Here is a 15824-nt window from a genome sequence, read left to right on the forward strand (position 1 = left end):
AGTAGAAGTCCAATTATTTATTTCATTGCGCATATTAGGCCAAAAATATTTTGATTGAATCAAACGTCTAGTTGTACGGACACTTGGATGTGATAAATAATGAATTTTATCAAAAATGATTTTTCTCATAGAATTCGGAACAAATGGTCTAAAAGGCTGTTGAGAAATATCACATCAAATATTAAGACTAAGTACTGCAATACTGTTGGAATTTTGATCAGATATTATGTCACAAAGTGTTTGATATTTGTGCTGTTCCTCGAATAATGTCTGAATACGTGAAAAGGTATCAGCAACTATGTTTTCTTTTCCAGAAATGTATTGAATGTCCTCTGTAAATTGTGCGATGTACTCGTAAGTGTTGAATTTCTCGAGGTGATCTTTCTGATTTTGAATTTAGAATATATGTATGTTAAAGGTTTGTGATCGGTGTAAACAGTGAATGTTCTACCTTCTAGAAAATGTTTAATTGAATTCATATATGTAATACTCCTATATTGGCAGTAAGAGCTAGTACCGTCCGAAAACACTACAGTACAGATATATCAATAAACACGTACGAAAGAAAAGGAACACATACGTTTATAAATAGACATGTACACAACACATATACAAAAACGGCACTCAGGTACACAATACATTGACAAAAACGGTACTAGACTGTCTCGCTTTGATTTCGGAATGATTACACATTGAGAAGTTAGCTTACTGCCAATATAGAAGTATTACATATATGATTGAATTGTATATTGCCAAAAGTTCTCTGTCAAATGAGTAATTAATATCTGTAGGGGATAATTTTCTTGAAAAATATGCGAGTGATTCCGAAGTGTTATTACTCATTTATTGCAAAACCGCACCGATTGCTACATTCGATGCATCGACAGCAAGTGTTAATTTACCATTTTTATCAACATGAGTGAGTAAAGTCTTCTGTGCAAAAGTTTCTTCACATTTTCAAAAGCCATAGTTGTATTTTCTATTAAATTTAATTGTTTAAGTTTATTTTTAGTTGCTAATGTTCACATTTCGTGCAGAGGACTAAGATCTGCTGCTAACATTTTAACGTATCTATGGTAATAATTAACCATGCTCAAACATTTTTGTAATTTATTTATTGAAAGTGGTTTTTCAAAATTTACTATTGCTTCAACTCGTTCACTTGAAATTTCATAACTCATAAAATCCAATTTACTTGCTCCAAAAATGCATTTACTAGGTTTAATATTCAAACTATATTTTTCAAGTCTTTCAAATATAAATTTTAAATGCTCAATATGTTATCTTCATCATCACTTGCACCAAGAATATAGTCAATATAGACAAACACAAATTCTAAACCTGAAAATACTTTGTTAATAAAACGTTGAAATGCTTGTACACTATTTCGTAGTCTAAAACGCATCCGTACGAACTCAAACATTCCAAACGGTGTAGTAATTGCTGTTTTATGTATATCTTCTTCAGCCATCAGCATTTGATGACACGCAAGAACAAGATCATATTTTGAAAATATTTGTTTGTTCTTTAAATCAACACGCAAGAACAAGATCATATTTTGAAAATATTTGTTTGTTCTTTAAATCAAAAGTCAAATTATGAATGTGATTCGATTCTGTGCACCGTTTAGTGTTGCACTGGTTTAGTGTAATCTGATTCACAAGTTATTGAAGGAAAATCATTTAAAAGTTTAGAAAATTAATTTTGAGAAATTGGTATCCTTATTGAAACTATATCGCAAAAACCAGATGATCCAGAAACTTTCAATTTTGTTGTTGAATCAGTAAATTCACTGTTTTTAATATCAACTAATATACCAAATTTCTCTAAAAAGTTAGCGCCTATAATTGGTGTTGAAATATCTGCTAATATGAAAGGGAATTCAAAATCACGTCTTAAACTTAGATCAATTTTCAAAAGTTTTGTACAATAAGTTTTAATAGAAGGACCGTGAGCTGCAATTAAATTTAAGATATGAATTTCTTTTATGTGATTTGAATTTTGAAGAAGGAATGACCTAAACGATTGCACCAGTGTCGCTTAAAAAATTTAATTTATTGGATTTATCATAAATATTAGCCACCGTCATAATGGAACGATCAAGTTTAAAACATTAGAACTTTCTTCGTTTTTATTTGTGTTAAAATAAGAAGATTGAATGCATTTAAAAGCATTATTTTTAAATTTTCTATAATACCAAAAAATATTTTGGTTAATATCGTTTCTAGGTCTAGAAAACTTTCTTGATTTAAAACGACTTCTATCTCTATCTCTAGATCTTGATCTAATTTGTATTTCATTAACTCTTTCAGTACAATTGTCCAATGTATTGGACAAACTTTTTTGTACTTAAAGCTCATTTTTTTCTTAAATAAGAGCTTTGTTTTTAAAATAACAGTTAATCTTATTTACCGTATTTCTTTTACTGCATTTTCGGGATGCAGTTGACCGTGTTTTTTTCACAAAAGTTAAAAGTGTCACGAAAATCGATATTTTGTAGTGTAACATATATGAACAAATTCACTACTTTTCAGTGGAACTGAGGTCCGAAAAAATGTTAAATGTTATTCTCAGTTTTGAAATATGTTTCGCAAAAGATAAAAAGAAAAGATATTAATATCACTTCCCTGTTTACAAATCTAGAGTACAATGGACGCTGAATAACGGTAAAACTAAGAGTTTTATAAAATTTTTCTTTACTTTGATTACTACAAGAAGTTATATGAATTTGTATTTGTTGCGGTAACTTCCTACTTCATAATTTAAATAAATGTTCTTCACAACAATTGATTTGGAACCTGCTAAAGATTTCATATGTCCATAAAGTTCTGATGGGGAAGGATCACCTAGTTCGGTATTTGAAAATGATTGTTCTAATGTCTTCACTTCGCTAAGAGAAAATCTTTCACATAAAACTTTCTTAATTGTTTTATATTTGTTAATCAAAGGAGGCGGATTGATAACATCAATAATTTTAGAAATAGATTATCTTTGAAGAACAACTTAAACGTTTTGAAATTTGATATTATCATCATGTATATTGTTAATTTCGAATTGTCATTCCATAAGCAGAAACCATGCTTTAGGACAATTTTCCCAAAAATGAGGCAACTCAATAGATTTTGATAAATTCGCACTCAAGTGATTTTCATTTGGAAAACCATTATTTGATTTTATTTATATATTTATTAAAGTACATGCATAACAACCAGAGGTTTTAAATTACAGTGCATGTGAATACTTAGTTTTAAAACAGAAAATTTGCCTTAAACATACACAAAACTACAAACATATATACGAATTAAAATTAGTGGAGCAGAAGATAAGAATATATATATATATATAGTTATAGATTTGGAGAAGAAAAGAGATTATTAAGACATGGGTAGGTTTATAAGAAAAAGTTAACGGTACCCATATCAGTCATTTGGCAAAGTGACGCATAAGTTCGCTCCTGAATCGCAGCGTGGTTTTACTATTTCTTATCACTGGTGGTAAGCTGTTCAAATGACGGACCGTATAGACAAGGAACTGATGTTCAGAAACCAGGCAACTAGATTTCAAAGATGAAATAGTAGGAAACCGGGAGGACCTAGCCCATGAAAGTCGCTCTTTTAGATAACTGGGCTCTTTAGTAGTCATGACTTTATGCAATAACGTTAAACACCTGACTTTGATTATGTCATCAAAAGCTATAAAGATTTTCAACGCGAATTCAGAAATGTGCTCATTTCGTTTAATGCCAAAAATATATCGCGCAATGTTGTTGTACAGAACATTTAGTTTCCTACTACAAATACTATCACAGTCAGCAAACAATTCACAACCATATAATAACGTCGGTAGCAAGTATGTTTTGGCCAGTAACAATCGAATTTTCAACGGTGTAAAGTACTGAATGCCCCATAAAGTCCGAAGCATGCCATATACTTTGCCAATAGTGCTAAGAATGTGGTTATTCCACGTCAGAGTTCTGTTGAAAATTATTCCTAGATTTTTTGCAGTGTCCACGTATTTTATCACAGAATTGTTCAGTTTTACCTCGTTGTAGTCGTCAAGTTTCAAAAGTTTCTTATACACTGAAGAGCAAAACTGGAACAATAGAACGGAAAGTTAAGTTTGTGGTAATGTACTTCTTCAGTTTATTTACTTTATGGTAATTCAAACTTGCATTTCGCCTTACCGATGTTTAACTAAACGTTTGACCATAAAAATTTTAAGATTCGCATATGGAAACTCAGGAAAAAATGACCAAACAAAAATGAACTGGATTGTTCCAGTTTTGCACCCTCTTAGTAATTGCTGAATTTTATAATTCAAAGAGGAGTTCTGGCTGATTTCCTGCAATTTTGTAATCAAGGCGCGTGGAATTTTCGCTGTGAGTGCATTAAGTGCACACACCAAGCAAAAAGAACTTAAAGTTTTTGCAAAACGGTCAGAAAGGCCACGCTGTAAAGAAAGAAATCATATCGGCCAAATTTCCGTTTTATGGTTATCTAAACAAGCGATAAAAGGGCGGACATCAGTCTGCAAGATCGAGAGACCACAAAAAATTGCAATTCGCCAGGCTAGGCATATTGGAGGGTCTCTAAATGCCAATAAACTTTGGTTCCAAATCAAAAATTACTGTTTTATCACCACAAAGCAAGTGACTGGACATTATGTAAGACCTGGGAACAAGTTATTGCAGCACAAAGATAAAGAGGAGAAAGCCTGCTTTGACATCCAGAAAAATTTTTAGTCAGAAACGCATTTTTACTAAGAAAAAACATTGGATTGGTGTTATTTTGAAGCGGGAATTTACAAGTTCTTCATAAACAACCACATTATTCCACCAAAATTTACTATTAATTAGGGCACAGCCCTAAATTTGTTAACTCTGAGGATAAAATTAAACGTTTTAAGTCGGAATATTGGTTCAAGTACCCGTAACGTCCCAAAATATTTAAACTATTAGGTTTGTATGTGTACATTTAATGATGTAGGGCCGTGTTACGCCTTAGGGAGTAAGAACTGTGGTAAGATCGATGGTAAAAAGAAAAGTGACAACAAATGAGCATTTTCAAAGAATTTGGCAATTTCTGAGGATATTTTTCAGGCTTTTCTCAATTTTAACTGGACAATGATCAGAAATATCCTCCGAAACTGGGGCCAAATAGGTATAAATCCCAAGTTTTTATAATCATGGAGTGACCTGCGTAAAGCCAAGAATTGATTCAACAGAAAACTTATGGAATTGTTTGAAAATGCCACTGTTCAATTGCGAAAATTCGCCCAATCGCATGCAAGACCTTGGGCATTGCGTTAAGGAAAACCGGTGCGCGTTCTCAACAGATTTCGTATAAAACCTGTGCGAAAATATCCCAAGATGACCATAAAAGCTAAAATATTCAAATCGGTTATGGCCAATTTATTAAAAGTCATGCAAATGGTAAAATTTTCTGTCGGGTGCAAAACTGGAACAATCTAGTTGCTACGTTTTTTTTGCAATTTTCTTCTTTATCTGCTTGTATTAATTATTGTTTTTATGGCCTTCTGATGAAATAAACATTGGAAATGTGAATTCCGAAACTAGATTACAAAAAAGTCTTCATATATTGCGAATATATCGCAAGAAAATTCACATTATGTATTACTGTTCCGGTTTTGCTCCTCAGTGTAAATAACAATGCACTGGGATTTGCTCGGATTAAGGACTAAGCCATTGTCCGACGCCCACTTATTCAAAGAATTTAAGTCACTATTTAAGTGAGTTATACATGTGTTGACGGATACAGGGGGACAACTAAGATACAGTTGGACATCGTCTGCGTAAACATGGCTATTACTATATTTTAACACAGTTGGAAGGTCATTAATATACAACACGAACAGTAAAGGACCAAGAATTGCTCCTTGCGGAACACCATTAGCAATAGGCAGGGAGTTTGAAACACTTTCACGTACACTTACTGATTGAGAACGGTCAAGGAGATAGAAATGTACTAGGTTTACTGGCGACATTGTGAAATTAAACAGGTTGTCAACTTTAAGCACATTAGTGTATGGTCAACAGTGTCAAAAGCTTTCGAGTGATCAAGCAGAGTTAGGTTGTATACTTTTTGAAATGTTTAAGTCTGAAGTGTGTATTTGGTTTTCGTGTTGATTTTCTGTTGTTGTTGTGAAGTTGCGTGTACGTATTGGTAATCATTGCATTTTGAAATAAACTGGAGAAGTGTACAAAATAAATATAAGTAATAATATTTTAATTAACACAAATAATGTTTATGTATATATTTATAAAAAAAAATTAAAGTTTAAATAAATGTTAATAAAAATTTATTAAATTAATATAAAATTATTTATATCAGTTAACGTTCATAATTCTAAATTTCTTTTAAAAATTTTGGTTTTAAAATTTAAGTATATTGAAAATGGTAGATTGATAAATCTCTAATTAATTATAGATAAATTAATAAATTTTAAATTAAATTAAATTAAAAAAACTGAAAAACAACTACTAATTTTATTCTTTCGTTACCTGTGACAGCAAAACTGAAAATAACTTCTTGTGAAATTTTATTTATTTACTTATTTTGTCTATGAATTTACAATTCTTACAGACTAAGCATAGGTAAATTTAAAAGTAATGTTAATTACAATGCAAAAAGCAGTCTTTAAATAGCACTATTTTTACTTAATAATGTTTTTACTTCAGAATTAAAGCCAACTTTGGTGGATGAGAGGTCGAGGTCCAAAGAAACAAAGAGCTTATTCAATTTGACGAGAATTCTATTAACCGGGGCATTAAAGCTATATACAGTATTGCTGGTGACAACATAAAACACCTCATAATGACGCAACATTCTACAAGGAACACTGAAATTAATTTTACCTAACAGTACTGGACAATCAACAGTGCCCGAGATTATGTCAAATAGAAAAGAGGTTGATAAAAGTATTCGTCTGTTGTGCAGTGTCATTAGGTTGATCAACTGACAGCGAGAGCTATACTCAGGCTTAGGTTCAGAGAAGTGCAGAGAGCGTAGGGCAAACCGGATAAACGCCTTCTGTACAGATTCTAATCGATTTATATGTTTTTGGTGGTAAGGCCTCCAAATGAAAACGGCATACTCTAATATCGAACGGACAAAGGACGAGTACAATAGTTTCAAAGTGTACGGATCTGAAAACGAAGAACTATTGCGCCGTAGAAACGCGAGCATCGAGTAAGATTTAGAGACAACATAATTAACATGTGTAACAAAACTAAATTTTGCATCAAAATATACCCCCAGGTCTTTGACCTCATTCACCGAGTCTAAATTTGTTGACGAAATACGATAGGTGTTACGGATATGATTATGAAGCTTAGAAAACGTCATTTGGTGGCATTTCTTAATGTTAAGAGGCAATTTGTTTTTAGTGCACCAAAGGTACAACATATCGAGCTCCGCTTGCAGATTACTTGAGTCTCGAGCTTTTTTATAACCGAGTAGGTTTTTAAATCATCCGCATACATTAGGAGTTTAGCTGAAGAAAAGCACGATTCTATGTCATTCACAAATAGAATGAAAAGCAGCGGACATAGTATACTTCCCTGGGGGATACCAGAGGTTGGAACAAATGCGTTAGAAGAAATGTCATCAAAAACGACATAGCTTTGTCTACCGTGCAGGTAAGATTCAATCCATCATAGGAACACAGAGTGAAAGCCCAGCTTGAAAAGTTTGATAAGCAGAATTTTATGTGAGATTCTGTCATAGGCTTTAGAAAAATCGGTATAGATTGTATCAACCTGACAGCCCATTTGAAAGGCAGGAACAATCCGAGAATAACGCTAGATTGGTTAAAGTCGATCTTCCCGTTACAAAACCGTGCTGATTGATAGAAATTGACTGCCTGAGGTTGAAAAAAATTTTGTCTTTTATGATGCACTCAAGTAACTTAGGTACTGTGGATAATTTTGAAATAGGCCTATAATTTTTGACGTCACATTTATTACCACTTTTGAACGTAGGGGTAATTGAAGTTAACTTCCAATCGTTAATAACTCTACCCGCGGATAGAGATTTGTTGAAAATTTCTGCCAGTGGCTTAACTAACGATGGACAGTTTTTGAGTAGGATAACAGAAAATCCATCCACGTCTATCTGTGAGGACATTTTTAATTTGTCAATACCCTGTAGCGTATCTTCCTCAGTAATAGCCAAACAGCCAAAGTTAAAAGATGACTCAGAGGCACAAACATTCGCGGTGTCCGGGTCGACGATATAATCATCATCTAATACGAAATTAAGCTAGCTTTTTTGTCATTGTAAAAAACCGACGTGGGGATATTAGAAACACCTTTTTTTGACTTTACAAAGCGCCAAAAATTTTTCGGGTTTACTTTAATATTATTTTCAAAATTTTGCACATAATTCTTATATCGCACCTTATTAAGCTTATAAAATTTATATTTGTATGTAGTATGTAACTCATAATGCCTCGGATTATTTAACATATTGAACTTTTTGAAAAATTTATTTCTAAGGTTCTTTAGACGATTGAGCTCTCTCGAGAACCATGGGCGTTTATAAGGATGCTTTGAATTAATAGGAACATGTTTACATATTTCAAGAACAGTATTTTTAAATGCTCTAAAACAGTCGGCAACATCACCACCCCCTATGATAATGTCCCAATTTATTCCAGATAAGAGATAATTTAAAGTCTGGAAATTACAACGATTATAGTTAAAATACATCTTCGGATTCTCCCTAGGAATCTCAAAAAACTCTATAGACTCAACTTCTAATATAAGTGGAGAGTGATGTAAGTTAGGCGCGGAAATAGCTGATGGCGGGGTATATAACTTAAACTTAATATCATGACATAGAAAAATAAGATCTAGCAGACGATTCAAAGTATTATGGAAAATATTAACTTGAACTAGCTCAATACCCAAGAAATTATCAACTAAATATGTTTCTGACGAATTACTCACATTAGTGGGACTTAAAAATAAATTATTGTCTAAAACGGCCCAATTTAAATTATTTAGATTGTAGTCTCCTAACACACAAAGCTTATGCTCTCCATTCTCGTTGTGAAGCGCTAGTATATTGTCTACGTGAGCTTTGTAGGTGGATTCATCACTGCATGGCGGTATGTAGGACACACAGATGCAGTGTTGCCGTTTTAGCCCTTTGGTGGCTAGATTTAGCTACCACATACTTTTTTTGGCCACATAAATTTAAAATTGCCCCTAGCCCTTTTTTTAGCCCTTTGGAGAATTTATTCATACTGGGCATGGAAAAGTTGTATATGCTTAATTTGATCTATTTTTTTGCACATATGTAAGAGATGAATTTTTAAACTAAGAAAGACTGACATATATGTATTGTATGTTCCTTACGTTTTTATACATACATACTGTATAAGTGTTAGGGCTGTTTTTTAACTTATCTATTAACGATTTAACTATAGTTTAAAATAGATAAGTTTACCGCCCTTAGGGCCAGTTTTTCAGAGCCAGTTTAAACTCAGATTAAGTAAACTGGATTTAAATTGAACAGCTGGCTGACACTTGATTGGCTGATCTTAGTTTAAACCAACCCGATCAGGCGTTTAAACTTAGTTTGAACCACGGCCGTGCACTGAAAAACTGGCCCCTAATATGTTCATTAGTTAAATGGCCCATGAAGTCGATTGACCTTGTATGTTCTTGTGGTGTGATTGTACCAGCTGCTGGTGCGACTTCAAAAACTATTTGAAAATTTTATGATTGTACCAGCGTGCTGGTGTCGTGAGTGGTGAAATTAGCTAAATTTTCTAAGTAAAAAATAATTTGGCGGAAATTTCAAAGCCGTGTTTGTGGAATATTAAGTTCACGATATTGCAGTTGTGAATTTAAAAGAAAAAAACAATGTTTAACAGAATGGTAGAAAAATTATGAAATTTCGGCTCAAATCATTTCGATCTTTCCTCGACCTAATTTGTAAAGAAATAAATATTGTGCCAGCATGCTGGTAAGTTATATGCTTCGAGCTTGATGGTACAATCACTTGATCGATCCAGCAAGCTGGTGTCGTATATATTATACGAAAAGGTTTTTGCTTGGATAAAATATTAGCTTTTTCCAGGGTTCATTGTTTTTCTATACCATTACTTATTGAAAATGTTTGCGTGTATACTTATATATGATTATGTAAGTAAACAATTTTAGCTACCATTTTTAGCCACAACGACTTTTTTTAGCTCTTTTTTAGCCCTTTTTTTTAAAGGAATTTGGCTACCATTAAAAGTGCTTCGCGGCAACACTGCACAGATGTGAGATAGACCGATATTACTGTGACGGCGCACACAAAGTTGATCAAACAGAGAGTTATCATCCTTTAGTGGGACGGAAGAAAAAGTAGATTACATCGCGTAGCTATAAGAACACCGCCTCCTCTACTAAGACCCGTTTTGTTCGGATCTCTGTCTTTACGAAAAACATCATACGATTTTGGATCAAAAAACTCGGCGTCAAAAATTGAGCATTAAGCCAAGTTTCAGTAATTACGAATATATCATACTCACAAAGTGCCTTGGTTCTAAGACCTGAAGCATTTTGAAAATATATTTTTATGATCTTGTTGGCCGATGAATTATTAGTGGGTATTTCTAAGTTTCTTGCATTTGTTGTACACCTTTTTGAAAAAAACGGTACGGGCGAACAGTCACATTCACTGGCCAAAGGTCAGGATTAAGCAATTTATCGTATGCGCTTATTGGAATCCTTAGGTGTATCCTTCTTTACTAGCTTATAGCATAATATTTAGTGAATTTTTATTCACACCAGCATGTTTCACTACAAAATCCCGGATGTTATCTTCCGTTACGGAGGTCGAAAATGAGGACAGGTGCAACCATTTACGTCGTAACGCAGCATCATGAGCTACAACAACCAACTCCGAATTCGCACTTGCATTGGTGCTCATGACGAGACATTTATTTTTTTGTTTCTTCTTATTCGCCTCCTTGGACCACTGTGCATTGTTTGCCTCAGCAGCATCTGAATTTACAGCATTCACAGCATTAAGCGCGGCTTGGGCATATTTAGGTGTGTTTTCAGCAACAGTGGTCGCCTCCTTGGACCACTGTGCATTGTTTGCCTCAGCAGCATCTGCATTTACAGCATTCACAGCATTAAGTGCAGCTTTGGCATATGTAATTAGGGCTATTCGCGATCCGGTGCAAATGGCCTAGCATCATTGCATTGCAAATTTGTATTGCAAATTATTTGCAATACACAAACAAAATACACGCATTTGCATTTGTCATGGCTTGGCAAATTTGCAATACCGAAAATCCATAGCATAAAAATGCTATGCATTGCATTCATAAACAAAACCAAAGCTGATGCACAAAAATTGTTTTGCAAAAGCTTTACCATGACAGTTTAATAAAGGTCGTTCACAATCCATGGCATATTTCTGCAATTGCATAAATTTGTCAGCTCTTATGCACCGAATCGCGAATAGCCCTATTGTGTTTTCAGCAACAACACCAACAGGCGAATCTGTCGTTGTGTTTTCTTCCAAGAGACTAGTAGGTAATCTCAGGTCAGCATTCACAGCATGTAAGGCAGCAGGCGAATATGAAGTTATGTTATTAGCAACAGCAACACCAGGCATTGTCAGCCCAGCATTTAGAGCGGCATTGGAATATGTAGATATGTTTTCATCAACATTACCAATAGGCAAGCGCGGGTAAGCATTCGAAGCATTTAGCGCAGTCTGCGAACACGATAGTGATGGAATCCAGTCCATTTATATGCAATGCCAGCAGTGAGTCGAATGACTTTGCCATTTTCCCGGGCAAACAAACGCACTCAGCACAAAGATAGCAGATATGCCTGTTTCTCTTAAAAAGTTTGATATCATACTCGGCTACTTGGCCTTCACAACAACGGCGTTGGAATAATTTATTTCAGAAACCACTGCAATTTACAATAGCAGAGTCATTACGCGCGAATAATTTTCCGCATTTACCGCAAAGATCGTCCATATTAGACAAGCGAAAATAGCGAATTTACAAGAGCAACGCAAAAGCACGTCCGCACTGCACGACAGTCAGTGCCTTTTGTCTGTCACTGTTGCTGCGTCAGTTGTTGTTGTTGCATGATCTTGGGACTGCAATTAATCGGTTCATGGAATTGATTGTTGAATACAATACTTCTCGATGACAAAGTGACTGAAACTGCTGTTGCTTTTGATGCTGCGACCTTTTTCTAAGACTCCTGGAAGGATCCCCAATATATCGTAATAGTATATTTTGTTATTTCAAATTTAACTTTCTTTATTGCTTGATCGCTTTAAAAGTTTATTAATAAACAAAAATTTTCTCTTTTAATAACCAGGGAACGGATTTTTAGGACCTAAAAACATATAAAAAGGCAAAATAAAATGGCGAAAAAGGCAGGAAAAGGCACTAGGTATTGCAAAAAAAGCAAAATAAGGCACTAAAAACAGACAGAAAATACGAAGAACAATCAAAAAATACATTTATTTTAGAAATGTTTATATTACAAGTAATAAGAGAAAAACTATCAACTAGTTTCATTATATGAAAAATTTGTACCTTGATTCTTTGACTATTTTATCCTTTCTAACTCATAAACTTTAATCTGTATAGTTGTAGTAACATTGAACCACAAGATGCATTTTGAAGTTTTCTGGCAGCTTTTTCATTCGATTTTCGCGAAGAAAAGCCTTGAATGTCCTAAATGTGCGCTCGACGTAAGTTGATACAAGTGGAGCCCAATTTAAATATGGAACGTTTGAAACGTTCATATTATCAGGAATAAGGGCGTTTTCCTCGCCCTTTACAATTTTATCCACACCCCTTATTGTCTCCAAGCCTACGTTAGCTGAGAAAACGGCTTTGAATTTTTCCATCACCAATTTGGCAAGAGGTCCCTGCGCTTCTATAAGCCGCATGGGCATGTGTATAATTTTTAATCTTAAAAAAAAAAATTGTAAATGCTATAATCACTTTTTTAAAGGTAGAAAATGCAAAAAAAGGCAAATATCTTAAAAAAGGCAACATCAAATGTGTATATATATGGAATCAGGGAAAGCTTAATGGTGGACATTCTTAATCGAATATACTCTATCTCTCTAGCAGAAAAAAAAGGCAATTTCCATAAAATCCGTTCCCTGTTAATAACAAACAAATTCATAGAACATTAAATTTAACTCAAGGAATTTAAACCATGGTTGCCACAAGTGGTAACTTTCTACCAAAAGTGGTAACTTTTAAACGGTTTGGTAACTTGGTAACTTTTATTTCATTTTGGTAACTTTTGCAACTAAATATCTATTTGCATTACTAGAAAGAAATGAATTATGTTTTGCAAGTGCGTAATTATAAAAGCCGTTCTAGTTTCAGTGGCAGCACTACTGACACTTCTACAAAATTACTTCGATAAAATTAGAGTCATCTCATATTCAAATACTTGAAATATTTCAATTACAGTGGCAGCACCAAGGGCTGCACTTCTAAAACAACTTTCGAATTTTTGCGATAAATTTTGAATTCTACCATCTCACATTTTAAGGCTATCTGCACACTTGTCGTCCAATCATAGTTGCGTTATCGTCTCGCCCTGAAATTTTGGGCCGAGCACATGCATTTCAAAGGGATCTGCACACTTGTTATCGGCTAGTAACCGGCAAATCGTAGAAGATGCAGAAACGGATAAGTACGGCACTGTCGTTTGGTAATCGTTGTGCACGCATTGTTTGTTTACATTTTATGGGGAAAAATTTGTGAAAAAGTTAATATTTGCATTGAAATTGCATAAAAATTAGTGTCTTTGGCATAAACTCTGTCGACATTATTAAAAAGTGGATAATTGCAATAAAATTCAACAAATGTGAGTGTTTTAACTATAAAACATGTCGAAATTGTAAAAAGTCTCTGTGTGCATGCACAAAATACATTTCAGGAAAAGAAAATAAGAGATATTACTGAAAAATTATGTCTAGAATTGTTACAGCTCAGTCCATATTTTAAAAATTGCAGGTTTTTGTAAATATTGCGCGAAAATATCAACCAGAAAAACAGAAAATACCTGCTCCTAGTAAATGTTTAGGCGCCAAAAGAATTGAAATATCACGACCGAGTGTGCGAAAATGTAGTCGTCATGTAATCGTTGTATCATGTTTGTGACGATGAACTAACTATGATTGGACGACCAAGGTGCAGAAAGCCTTATAGTGGCCATCTGGCAATTTTCCAAGGTCCATAAATCGCTTTGATTACTCCGGCACAAAAAAAAAAATGTCGCGTGCTTTTTACTAGACGCACCTACCGACATGTATTTCGACCCACTACACTACATTATGAAAAAGCAAAAAAATTTGCAATTTACTCGAAATTTTGTACGAGTCAAATGGACGGTTAAAAGCACCCGCAACTTTTTTTGTGTGCCGGTGCCATTATTCCGTGAGTCGCAAATTTCGGCACATTCCGAACGAAAAATGACACTGAAACTGGCAAAACGTCGAAACCGGTTTGTCGCCAAACCAAATTTGACAAGGGATGATGGAAAATCGCTCCACATTACATCATACTCCTACCCTGTCGGAAACACCAACAACGAAAATGAGAATAACGGCACATGCAACAATTAATTGTAAGAAAAATATTTTCTAATAAAAAAAAATTATTATAATTGTCAATAGCATTTTCAATCTTGATAATTTATCAAGAAAATAGATTTAAACTTCTGTGCTAGAACTGGGAGTTCTTGATAAATAATCAAAAATTTACAAATTATAAAAATATTAAATTTATTAAGTCACAGAAACGGGCTGTAAGTATATACACATTTGTTGTGAAATATAGCAGTTTTATTCAGTATATTTTTTCTCAGTGAAGAAGTGAAGATTTTGGTAGTGAGATTTGGTAACTTTTGGTAACTTTTCTTAAGAGATTTTGGTAAAAAAAAATGTTGGTGATCGGCAACCATGATTTAAACAAGTGTAAAAACATACAGTTTAATTACCCTACACCTATGACCATATCGTAAGACTGCTAATGCTATTTCTTCATTTTATAGCATCCTAAACAATCAGCTTGACATAGTTATAGACTAAAATGACCTGGGGGCTGTTTTTGATCATCGCTTTACGTTTGTGAAACACGTTTGTTATTTGCTTCCGAAGGCTTATAAGTAGTAACCTAGCTTTTAGTCGCAGATACGCCAAAGATTTCAGGGATCCGTATACCAGGATGATCCTTTTTAATTCATTGGTTCGCTCAAAATTAGAATATGGCTCGATTATTTGGAACTCTATTTATAATTGTCATGCCAGTAGAATCGTTCGCCCCAATCTTTATAGCACAAACATTGGATATTGATTTTTCCTTGCCTAGATCTATATTTCAGTCCGTTATTGATTCTTTTTATTTTTAATTCGATGTGTAATAATGTATAAATTCTATTTAGAATGTTTTTGTTTATCTGTATCCAAAACTCTTTGTTACCTAGTCTGTATGATATATGTGAAAGGATGGCTCTCAGATTATAGTCACATTTATTTTAATAGTTATTAACACCAAGTGTAGAAATGAATAGTTTAAAGTACATAAAATTATAACTCACGAGCTGTTCTATTGTACGACGCTTCGGTCCGTTCGCTTGACTACTACTAGTTTATTTCTCTTGCCACACAGAGTCGCATTTTTAGGTACTGGGTTTCCATCAGTTGCTTACAGTTCGGCCGTCCCTGGCAATTTGGGCGACCCCGCTCCAATGATGAGGGATTTTGCTCGACCTCCTCCTCTTGTTCCAATTGTGAGGGATTTCG

At 34.0% G+C, this 15824-nt stretch overlaps 1 protein-coding gene across 1 annotated transcript in view; it reads left to right on the forward strand.

Annotated features, from left to right (window-relative positions):
- LOC118734190 (ras-related protein Rab-40C) overlaps nt 1-15824 on the forward strand; it is a 120101-nt gene that overhangs the window by 62069 nt on the left and 42208 nt on the right. The gene's annotated exons all lie outside the window — the stretch shown is intronic.

Source organism: Rhagoletis pomonella, unplaced genomic scaffold (assembly GCF_013731165.1).
Source record: "Rhagoletis pomonella isolate Grant_MI unplaced genomic scaffold, Rhpom_1.0 Rhpom_scaffold_00002, whole genome shotgun sequence".
Taxonomy (NCBI): domain Eukaryota; kingdom Metazoa; phylum Arthropoda; class Insecta; order Diptera; family Tephritidae; genus Rhagoletis; species Rhagoletis pomonella.